General features: G+C 36.9%; 1 long non-coding RNA gene across 1 annotated transcript; it reads left to right on the top strand.

Moving 5' to 3' along the window:
* The first annotated feature begins 258 nt into the window (after positions 1–258).
* Positions 259–11,432, top strand: LOC108521928 (uncharacterized). Its single transcript, XR_001883316.1, has 4 exons — positions 259–307; positions 4,324–4,671; positions 7,115–7,365; positions 10,525–11,432. It is a non-coding gene; the product is annotated as an uncharacterized LOC108521928 (long non-coding RNA).
* The last annotated feature ends 932 nt before the right edge of the window (positions 11,433–12,364 follow it).

Here is a 12,364-nt window from a genome sequence, read left to right as displayed (position 1 = left end):
TATTTTTTTGAGACGGAGTCTTGCTCTGCCGCCCAGGCTGGAGTGCAGTGGCACCATCTTGGCTAACTGCAAGCTCCGCCTCCCGGGTTCAGGCCATCCTCTTGCCTCAGCCTCCAGAGTAGCTGGGACTACAGGCGCCCACTACCACGCCCAGCTAATTTGTTGTATTTTTAGTAGAGACAGGGTTTCACCGTGTTAGCCAGGATGGTCTCAATCTCCTGACCTCGTGATCCGCCCGCCTCGGCCTCCCAAAGTGCTGGGATTACAGACGTGAGCCACTGTGCCCGGCCGATTGTCTTTTATAAAGGTAGGTGTTGCGTCTTATTCCCCTACTCGTAGTCTCCAGCCTCTAGCATAAACCACACGGCAATGTTGATTGATACACATGCCATCCAAAGAGAATGTATGAGGAGGCAGAGGGAGAGGGCAGAAATTGCAAGTTCCAGGGAGATATTAATCCAAGGCTCATGATTAGAATTGGCTTTCAGAATAGACAACATGTTCTGTCAGATTCTCGTTGATTAGGGACCAGTTTGATTCTGTGGGTGTAGGCAAGTTGCATTGGCCCCGAGTTCTCTCAAGTTCACTTTCATTGGCTCTAAAATGAGAAGTTTAAATGAAATAAGTGTAAGGTCCTTCTCATTTTGAACTGCTATACCTTGTTACAGTATCAATATATTATTTCTTCCTTACATATCTTTTAATGTGAGATTGTTTATGTGGGAGTTTTAAAAGCAGTCATTTTAAAAGTGCTCCTAAGGCCAGGTTATAATCCCAGCACTTTGGGAGGCCTAGGTCGGAGGATCACCTGAGGCCAGGTGTTTGAGAGCAGCCTGACCAACATGGTGAAAACCCATTTCTAGTAAAAATACAAAAAAATTAGCTGGGCATGGTGGCACATGTCTGTAATCCCAGCTACTCAGGAGGCTGAGGCAGGAGAATTGCTTGAATCCAGGATAGAGAGGTTGTAGTTAGCTGAGATCGCGCCACTGCACTCCAGCCTGGGGGACAAGAGCAAAATTCTGCCTCAAAAAATAAATAAATTTAATTTAAATTTAAATTTTTAAAAAAGTGCTCCTAAAAAATGTTATCCCAAGATTAGCATTTAGAATTAGCAATATAAGTCATGAAATGTGGAATTTATAGGGTACTGATTATCTCTTTGGTGGTGCAGCTGTCAGTTTCGATCCTGTAAGTGTTTCTCGGGCTCAATTATATGTATGCTTCTACCATACTTTATGTTGATGTAATATAATATGGTGATATTGTGACATGGTTTCAAATTCTTTATTTTTCTTTTCCTTTAAGTGCTTAAATCCATGCATCTTGCTTGTGGGTTTAGAAGACAGGGCTATCACCTATTACTTTTCCTCTGCAATCTCTTACCCACAGACTTGAAGAAAGGAAGGGAAAGAAGAAGGAATAGACCACTGGTTCATAGGGTGTTTTGGGGTTAGAAGGAGAAATGACAAAAGAGAAGAAAGCTTGAATGGATCCTATGAAAATTAGAAGTGAACTATGATTTCTTTCACTGTCCTCAGGTTGCTTAATAAAATTAGTTTTTTAGAAATTTACATTTCATTTATGATATACATATATGGTGAGACAATTGAATTACAATATTATCTCATTTGCAAGTTTCTGAATACCATTTCCCAAGGAACTATATTGAAATGTATTAATTTAATGAAAATTGATAATACATTATATAAAATAATAGGCAAACTAGTTGCTTAATGACTTTAAAATTAACTTTTATCTTAAACTTGAAAAAATTCTAAACTTTCAATATTTCAAGCAGTTTACTTTGCATTTTAGGTAGCAATAGAAATAAGAGGTTCTTCAGAAAAAAATTTTGTGTAAGTAAAATGTGTTCCAAAGAGGCTGTGAAACTCAATTGATACTGTTATCTGCTAAGAGAGTAAATGAAATTATCATTTCATAAAGCCCAGAGAAAATCTGATGGTCTCTCAGGTAAAATGAGTGATCTTCGCAAAGGAAAAGTACTTCACAGAAGCCGGAAACTGGGATACCAAAGAGAGGAAACTGGTACTAGAATATTTCACTTAATGACTGCATGACAAGTCCATCAGAGGTCATTATTTATAGGTCATTTTCCTGTCAATTGTAGGAATCCTGGCCTTAATCATTTGTGTCAACACACACTTCCGTATAAAAACTTCCAACATGATACAGATAATTCTGAGAAACACGATATGCGTTCTGACAATTTCGTGCTTTCCTTTTGACTCTGAATTTGCCAAGATATTTCCTGTTAACTCCTTGGCATGAGTATTTTTAAGCGTCTGATATTGATGCCAGCACTGGGTGTCATGCTGGGAAAATCCAGTTTTCGTAAGGAAAATTACAAAGCATTGTGGTCAGCATTAAATTTAAAGGAACGATGCTACTTTTAAAAACATTTCTACAGTTAGATATTTCATTACTTAACATGGGTTTTCTCCTTACTTTTTTTTTCCTTTGGTGGGATGTCTTTTCCCACTCTGCAATTATTTTATGAGTGAAAGTGATAAAATTACTGGACTGTTATGTGTCATGCACTTTCACTATAGGAAGAATGGAGATTTCCATTTCTCAATGCAAAAAAAAAAATTCTGTATGATCAAAATAGTTAATATTCTAAAAGTAAATGCATTCTCAGGAATTATTAGCTGTGATCAATATTCAAAATACTCCTCAGCTGGTAATAAAGGAAGTCCCTTTTTTAAGCGTTAGTTGCTCTACCTCAAAGTTACCTACTTTCAGACAAAACTTAGTCTATAAAGAATGTACAAAATTTAGTTTTATTAAATTATGATCACTTGAATTAAAAATCCAATGGGGTAGTAACCTTTCCCAGTGAAGCTTCTGGTTTTTATTTTTGATATATATAAGGAAGAGATTAAGAACCCTTTCTGGCCCCTGTTCTGTCTGAACAGGGACATGGAGAGTAAGAATGGTGATAGCTAAAGTTAGTAACTCAGTGAAATTTATGATTCCAGGACAAATCAGATTGAAACTCTCAGATCAATACAGTGTTTTCCAAAGGAGATATTAATAACATTGTAAGTGATTATGTCGCTTAAAAGATTCTAGGGTCCAGATTAACATACTAGTTTACAGATAAAATAAGACATAAGTACATTATGGAAAAGAGCCAGCTACAAATCAGAACAGTTAAAATCCAGGTGAGAGAATTCCCACTTGGATGAGGCAAAAGAAAAACATAGGGAGCAAAGATGTGAAAGAATAAGGGAAGAAATAGTTTCATAATTTCATTTGTTGATTTCTGAAGGCCAAAATGGAAAAAAGCCCTGAGAGGCCAACCAACAAAATAAAAAATTAATCTTATTACAATGTAATTTAACTATTTCTAAAGGCTCTGTCATTAACATTCTAGAAAAAATAACTTTTAAATAAAACAATCAACGAAGATTTATCAAATAATTGGGAGATAAAAATTGGACACAGGATACAAGTGTGTAGTTTTTAATAGAGCCAAACAATTATTTATTGATCAGATGTACCAAATGTTTTCATTGGCATCTGCGTGGTGAAAATTATACAATATTTGGCAAAGAATCTTAAAATTATAGGTATTCAGCAAAAGGTCCTAAAATCCCAGAATAATAATTCAAATTTATTAAACACGTATTGAGCATAAACTAAATCATTATCCCTATGCTAAGTGTGAATTATATAAATGATTAAGGCATAATCCTAATCATAGAAGAATCAATGGTGTAGTTAAGGAATTAAATAAATGTAATACAATAGGAAACTGCCATAATGATAGTGAAGAGGAAAAACAAAGTGTAAGAGGAATTTCCCAGGAAATGTAGACAAGTCTCAGTGCCTCTAAGTCAGCATTTCTCAATCTTAAATCTCATGATCTGATTTCATTTCATTTGAAACAAAGCCATGCCTTTCTCAAACTACACATGCAATCCTTGAGATTTTTTGCTGTGCTTTCATTAGAATCATGCCTTTTGCTCAGAGTCACTACACTAGATTTAGACTAGATTTGAGTAGATACATTAAAAATTTTAAGATATAAAGTATGCTTAAGCTTAAACTAAACTTATATGCTGAAGAGGATCTGTACTCTCTTTTGAGGCAAAGTGATACTTTGCCTCAAAACCACAGTCTGAAGAGCTTTTCTTATGCCTAAATGTAGAGAGTGAGTGTCAGGCAAATATTTAACTAGTGTCTTCACCCGAAATTGTGGTCAAGGTAATGTAGGTGTATTCATTTTCTATTGCTGTTGTAATAAATCATCACAAACCTAGTGGCTTTAACAACACAAATTCATTATCTTACCAGCTCTGCAGATAAGAAGGCCAAAATGAGTCCTATGGAGTATTTGCACAGCCAGTTTTTTCTGGAAGCTTCAAGAGAGAGTCTGTTCCTTTCTTTCCTAGCTTCCAGAGGAAGCCGATACCCCTTGGCTCATCGCCACATAACTCTGACCTGCGTCTATTGTCACATCACCAGCTCTTCTGACCTCCTACCAGGACCGTTGTGATTACATTGGGCCTGCCTGAATAACCCAGGATAACTTAAGGTTGTCAATCACATCTGCAGAATGCCTGTTGCCATATAAGTTAACATATTCACAGGTTCCAGGAAGGACATGGACATCTTCCAGGAAGATTCTGTCTACCACAGTAGGTGAATGCATGTTGTCCCAAGTAAGCTGTCTTCAGATAAAATTTAACCAGATACTTCTGAGTCTCAGAGAGAATCTTCCCTTTGAGGGAGAGAGGAAGCAGATAAGCCATGCTGTGATTTGGTCCATGTAACTTCAATTCTTTTAAAGATAGTACCTCATCTTTCTTTTAAGAGATGGCTGGAGAGCAGAAGTTTTTTCAGGGTAATATACTATATACCCTAGTCATGTAATAAGCATAGTTTTAAAAAATATGATAAATATACAGATTTTTCATTCATAATATTCTTAAGAGGGGTCCCTAGTTTGGGCTTATTCTTTAAAAGGGAAAGCAACCAAAAACACTGCAAACGATGGCAACAAATTCACTAAAGTACCCATTGGTCAATCTTTAGTAAATATTATATATGCATCATTCATTTATTCAATAAATAATGACTGAGGAATTAGCACATGCCAGGCGTTATTCTTGGTGCTAGAGATATAAAGATAAACAAGAGAGATAAAGACTTATTATCATGTATGTAGCCTACACTAAGTGGGGAATTCTCACAGTAATACCTAAATAATAGTTAATACCTAAATCACATATTAATAATAAAATAATCTCATTAGAAATTGTTACATGTACAATGAAAAAAAATAAAGCCAACTAATCAGTTAGGTTGTAGTGTATGACATAGGGTATTTTAGATATAGTGTCTAGAAAGACCCCTCTGAGGAAGTGACATCTGGGCAGAGACATAAAGGAGGTGACACCATCAGCCAGGTGACGATCAGGAGAAAGTGCATCCGAGGCACAGAAGGGTAGAGCAAGCTCCTGATACGAAAGGAGTTTGGCATGCTCAAGAGAGAATGAAGCCAATATGGCTGGCCCACGTGAGCAGAAGGGAGAGTGATAGGAGAGGGGGTCTGTGTAGCAGCCTGGGGCCATGAAGTTCAAGTTGATTTTATGGGCAATGGAAAACCGCTGGGGGTGTTTTTAGCAGAAAAAAATTACATGATCTGACTTCTGTTGCTGGCAGTTCCCTCTAGCTGTGATGTGGTGGATAATGGCGGGCCTGTGAGACAAGACACTGTTTTAGGCGAAAGATGTTAGTGACTTGGAATAGCAGGTGACGTTGGAGCCTGAGGAGGGATTGAAGTTCTCAAAGCATGATTTGATGGAATTCTTTTCATCCATGATTCTGATGGAATTCTTTTCCTAAGGAAAGCTGATAAAAGGAAAGGGACAGGACAAACGATAGCCCACATTACTGGTCTCAAGGCCACCACCAATACTCACTGTCTTCTTCTGTCCATTCCAGACACTGCTCACCCTCAGTTCTCACTTCTGCTGTTCTGAGCAATTTACCTGGTGGCATGACCTAGACTTTCATCCCTGAGTTATATGAACATCTTGTCATCATGTTCCTCTCAGGTGGCAGCACACATCCATTTGCCATCAAAATTGGGCAAGGAATGCCCAAGTGGATCACCTGCTTGCCAAGCACATTCCTGCCTGCCCCTGTCATGTGTCATCAGCTGTGCCTCCTTCTGATGATCATGGTAAATTATGTCTGCCATGATGGCAACCCTTCATCTTGCCTGCTGGCACCTTGGCCTGAGGATTCTGAAGTGTGTAGGTAGCAGTGTAGCTTTAGGTTCAGTGGGATGCATACTGGGCCACTTGCTGGAAACACTTCCTTTTTGGGAACCAAGACATGCAAATACACAGAACCCCAGAGATTTGGGAAAGGGAAGCAAAATTTCTCCAAGAGGACAAAAGAATGGTGGTTCTCAAGCCCATTCATTCTATCCACTGGGGGCACAACATCATAAAACTATCAGAGAGTATGCAGCACCCTAAATGATTAGGTTGGTCAGCCTGCAGCTTCTGGAGGTGTGGTATGGGACACAAGATTCCATGGACCTGTGCCCACTGCCCCATTTCCTTCGCTGTAAAATGAGTCTCCTTGATATTGTAACAGGAATAAGCAGAGAGAGAGGCACTGGGGCATCAGTGATAGGTATCATGGGGTTTCTAAGATCTGGACTACCTGCAGCTTATTTGTGTGTCCTAGCCTTACACGTGTCTGATTCTGGATGTACCAATCCACAGCCTTGTGATACCTGAGAGCTGTCAGTCAGCAGCACTTCCAGTAATTAGTAAAACTAGTCCCTCATTCAAATAGGGGAACTGGGAACAGCACATCATTCCCTACGTGTTCTCACGATTTTAGATGCTAAGTAGATGTTCCCTCATTGTTTCTGGCCCAAAGATTAATAAAATTATAATCTTTCAGAGTAGGAAACTGAGATGCAGAAGAAAGTATCCCCTTTTATGGAATTGTCTAACACATCTCTTCCCTGTATTTTCACAAATGAAGCCACGGAACCCTACAGAATAATGAATCTCTTTTCCGTCTGACAACTACTTACTCTAAATCCTTTCTCCATATTCAGTTCTTTCAACTTTATATTTCCCAGACCATTCATCCTTCCCTGCACAAAGTCAAGTTCATCAATATTCCTACTAAAATGTGATTTTGTTTATCATGAATATATATATTTTTATGTATATTATATAGATATATATCAAAGACTCTCTAATTCTGTACTTTGCATCTGGTATTTCAAAATGAAGTCTAAAAGTGTACAATTTCTACTCCTATGCGAGTTTTCTTACATTTGGGCTCCTATTCTGGACTATGAAGGTATGTAAAATTATGTTTTTGTGATCCAACCCATTATTTAGCTGAGTGGACTATTAAGAACACTATGCTAGTGTGAGAAATGCTTCTAGTTTTGACTTTTACCATTTATTAGCTCCTGTGCAAAAGGAGCTGTATAATATTGTTCAATCACTGGAAATCTATTAGGATTATGGAATTAAAGTCTTTAGCAAACTTAAGTATCATGCTAATTTTAGTTTATGCATACCAAATGTTAGCAACTATCAACAATGCACTTCAGATTTATTGAGTGACCTCCAGTGATACAAGAACATAGAAGTGGTCCAAGAACATTCAGACCACCCACATGTAGGAATGAAGGAAAGGACTTGCATGTCAAGATCTATTTCGAGCCTCCACGGATGAGTCTCACAACTCACTGGTCAGCCTTGAAGTATGTGTTGGGAGACATCACCTAGCATCTACTTCAATCTATTCATTTGCATGTTTTGAATCTGCTTGACTTCTCATGGAGTCCACGTTTTTTATTTCATTCAAAATGGTATCATAAGACTCTCCTTGCTTCCTTCCACTTCTCTAAGTGGAAAGAGTTGTTCTTAGTTCATGTATGTATCTGAGAGGCAGCTGGAATAGTTGAAAGAGAAGAACTAACCTGGGCACCCCAGGAACCTACTGACATCTATAACACCACTGTGTGCTCCCTGCCTGTCCGTCTTAGTAGGTCTGATGAATGCCCTAAATTCTGAATATTTACTATCTCAACCACAATCTCTAAAAAATCATGCTAGTGACTTACACAATAGACATTGTTCCATAAATGTTTTAATGATGCCAAGTATCTGAACAGATTGTACAACAGCAGATTTCTGCTGCAGTCAGTCAACTTCTCTCTCTCTCTCTACATGTATCTATGCCACTGTTTCTCCATAAATCACAGTCTAGTCCATGTTACTTCCTAAATGAGCACTGCCCCAACATAAGCCTTGGTTAGAATGCTTTTTATTATTGGTCTTGGAGGTATATAGGTGAACCACTGATCCTGAGCCTACAGATTCATTTAATGACATTCACTCGTTCTATAGATTTAAATAGGCTTGGAAATCTCAGGAAAATTAGCAGCCTTTATAAGCTAAGGTGGATTTTACTGTTCAGAGAACACATCTAAATATGGCAGGGGCTAGACTGTGTGTGTGTGTGTGTGTGTGTGTGTGTGTGTGTGTGTGTGTGTGTATGTGTGTGTGTGTGTGTATGTGTGTGTGTGTATGTGTGTGTGTGTGTGTGTTTTGCACATGTGTGTACAGAAAAAGATATACATAAAATATTTCATACATTTATAAAATATTTCAAAGTCCAGACTATTTTGTTTAGACTTCCTTATTTCAGGAGAGGAAATTGATACAAAGGAAAGCAAAAGAAGACAGATTTTTCTTGGCCCTTTCACCGCTGATGATAAAATTCCATAAGGAAGGAGGGTGTCAAGGGTTCCCACTGCCCTCTTTTACTTCCTTGCTCTTCCCTCGAAATAAATCTCAACATACCACCATGATCTTTGCAATTAAATTACTTTACCCAAAGCAGATGTTCGCTAGGAGCATTTTCCTTCTGCAGCAAGGAGAGTCATAGCTTCTCTGCTCCTTTGCCTTGTTAACTCATATCTGAGAGAACACATGGAAGTGGCATGGTCAGAAAGAAATTGGATACGCAGAGAGAAAGTTTGATTTTTACTTGTAATACTATGCTAAATTATTAAACCAAAAGTCGTGTAAAATAGCTAAAAGACTAAAAATGACATAAATCAGCCACCACCTATGTATTTTATTTCATTACTTTTTTTTTACTGTTCTAGTATTTTTCCCAGTTTGAATAATGAAACAAAATTAATTGGTTTCACTTTTAAAGCAATGTTATTATAGACATGTATTTAACGTTCTGAAAAAATATTTTATATATCAAAATATGTAATTTTAAGGCAACTCTTAATTTAATCCAGACAGTGAAATCTACTTTCCTGTAGAGCTTAATGGCTTTAGTCCACTTTAACTTTCATTAAAATTCTCAGAAATCTTTCTATTAGGTTTTTAAAATGTTTTTCTTTTTAGATTTTAGGGAGCCAAATTGTGACCTAAAATATAATAATATTTTTAATTAAATATCAGTTTAGCATGAGAGTTATATAGAAAAACTAATAATATACATAACCTTAACATATTGTCAAGTTTGGGATATCTGAAATTAATATACTTTGCTCTTTATATTTAGTGAGAAATACTGTTTGAATATGTAGATTAAAAAATATGTCTCAGTCATTTAGTTTTATGTAGAAATTTAAACTAAAGGCAATACATAATAAAAATATAAAACATTTTAAGAACTTACATAAAGTAAGACCATCTTACATTCCTATGCAACTTCCATTAATTGAAGAGAGAGCAGCCTATATTTTGATTCAAACACCACTGAAAGTTTTATGAGTCCCTTGGACTTACTAATGGTGAAAATAGCTTTATTTTTCCTTTGAATCACTTCCAAGTTACTGTTAACTAATATACATATTTTAAAGTTATTGATTTTTATGACAAAGACTTTCTCCATCTGGAAAATAAACTATACATTACTGTCATATTCAAGGACAAATGTACAGGATTTGAGTTTTGCAAAACAATAACATATGGGATTTTCAGAGGGCTTTGGCACGGGAGTTGGAAGAGAAGAGGAAGGAGTTTACCTAACTGTGGGAACAACGTACGAGGTCACACATGATCCACTTTAAGATGGACTCCTGTGTCCAAACCAATTTTTGATACTACTCTATGCACGTGATGCACTAGAAGAAAAAGAACCAATCTTCTAATGCCCCCGTGAGTGCAGAGGAACCTCAACACACCTCAGAGAGACATTGGAACCGAATAATCTATTCTTTGGAGAGCTTACTCTATAATTCTTTTCCTTATACTTTGACAAAAATTTATTTGCTTTTTTAAAATGTATCTAACATACCTCAGAGAGGGGTTGGAACCGAATAGTCTATTCTTTGGAGAGCTTACTCTATAATCCTTTCCCTTACTTATTGACAAAAGTTTATTTGCTTTCTCTTTTTAAATGTATCTAACATTAGCCGTCAAGTGATTTTTCCTTAGAATTTTAAGGTTTTCATCAAAATACGTATGTTTTTCTGGACAGATGGAGACTCCATAGAGAGAAATTGAAGTAACTGAGAAAACAACACATTGCCAGTTGCTGTGTTCTAGGCTAGACTCTCATTTAAGGCTATATACGCATACTGGATAGTGGATTTTGAATGTGTATCATTCAAAAGTGGAATGTTCTGCAATGATACCTTTATTTTTACTACTAGAGAAGATGTAGAATGGTATAATGCACACAGTGCTGGAATAGAGGGCAGGAATCCTAGGGAGGAGTTTTAGCTTTACCAGTACCTAGATGTATAATCTTGTAAAAGTGATTGGAACTTTGCGGGCCTCAGTTCCCTCATTTAGAAAATGAACAACACAGACTAGATTATTTCTAATGTCTTTCCCAACTCCAAGAATTAAGGCCCCCTCATTCCACTGTGATTCTTTTTTTAATTTATTTATTTATTTTTATTTTATTATAAGTACCGGCATACATGTGAGGAATGTGCAGGTTTGTTACATAGGTATACATGCACCATGTTAGTTTGCTGCATCTATCAACCTGTCATCTAGGTTTTAAGCCCTGCACGCATTAGGTATCTGTCCTAATGTTCCCTCTCCCCTTGCCTCCCACCTACCGACAAGCCCCGGTGTGTGATGTTCCCCTCCCTGTCTCCATGTGTTCTCATTGTTCAACTCCCACTTACGAGTGAGAATATGTGGTGTTTGGTTTTCTGTTCCTGTGTTAGTTTGCTGAGCTTCCAGCTTCACCCAGGTCCCTGCAAAAGACATGGTCTCATTCTTTTTTATGGCTGCATAGTATTCCATGGTGTGTAAGTGCCACATTTTCTTTATCTAGTAGTCTATCATTGATGGGCATTTGGGTTGGTTCCAAGTCTTTGCTATTGTGAATAGTGCTGCAATAAACATACGTGTGCATGTGTCTTTATAGTAGAATGACTTATAATCCTTTGAGTATAGACCCAGTAATGGGACTGCTGGTCAAATGGTATTTCTGGTTCTAGATCCTTGAGGAAATCCAACATTGACAAATGGGATCCAAATAAACTAAAGAGCTTCTGCACAGCAAAATAAACTAGCATCAGGGTAAACAGGCAACCTATAGAATGAGAGAAAATTCTTGCAATCTATCCATCTGACAAGGGCTAATATCCAGAATCTACAATGAACTTTAAAAAATTTACAAGAAAAAAAAACAACTGCATCAAAAAGTGGGCAAAGGATATAAACAGACACTTTTCAGAAGAAGACATTCATGCGGCCAATAAACATATGAAAAAAAGTTCAGTATCACTGGTCATTAGAAAAGCGCAAATCAAAACCACGAGATACCATTTCACACCAGTTAGAATGGCAATTATTAACAAGTCAGGAAACAACAGATGCTGGTGAGGCTATGGAGAAATAGGAATGTTTTTACACTGTTGGTGGAGTGTAAATTAGTCCACTGTGATTCTTAAAGATAGGCTATAAAAATTGTTTTATAATCCATTACACAATGGTTTTGAAATAAGGAATGGATTGACTAGCAACTATCCTCATTTTTTATGTGGAAGTTTCTTTGGTAATTACTTCCCAAATATCTTTCTCAGATGATGCACTCTTTATATGGTGAAAAATAAAATTATAGTACCTTAATACAGGAGTTTATTTGGCACATCCAACTATTTTTATGTTGCATCTTTAAGAATCTGTTGGATCGTCAATACTCTGAATTATTAAAAGAAACAGTATTTTTAAGGGAGAGTCTAATAAAGATTTTGAAGAGAGAGGAAAAAAGATTTGAAAAGTATAAAAGTTGGAGAAAACATTTGATAAAGCACAAACTGTATCTGAGAAAACCAGGTCCACAAATAAGATCTGAT

The sequence above is a fragment of the Rhinopithecus bieti genome, unplaced genomic scaffold, assembly GCF_001698545.2.
Source record: "Rhinopithecus bieti isolate Rb0 unplaced genomic scaffold, ASM169854v2 scaffold_62788, whole genome shotgun sequence".
Classification (NCBI taxonomy): domain Eukaryota; kingdom Metazoa; phylum Chordata; class Mammalia; order Primates; family Cercopithecidae; genus Rhinopithecus; species Rhinopithecus bieti.
This window is presented reverse-complemented; position numbering and strand designations above follow the sequence as displayed.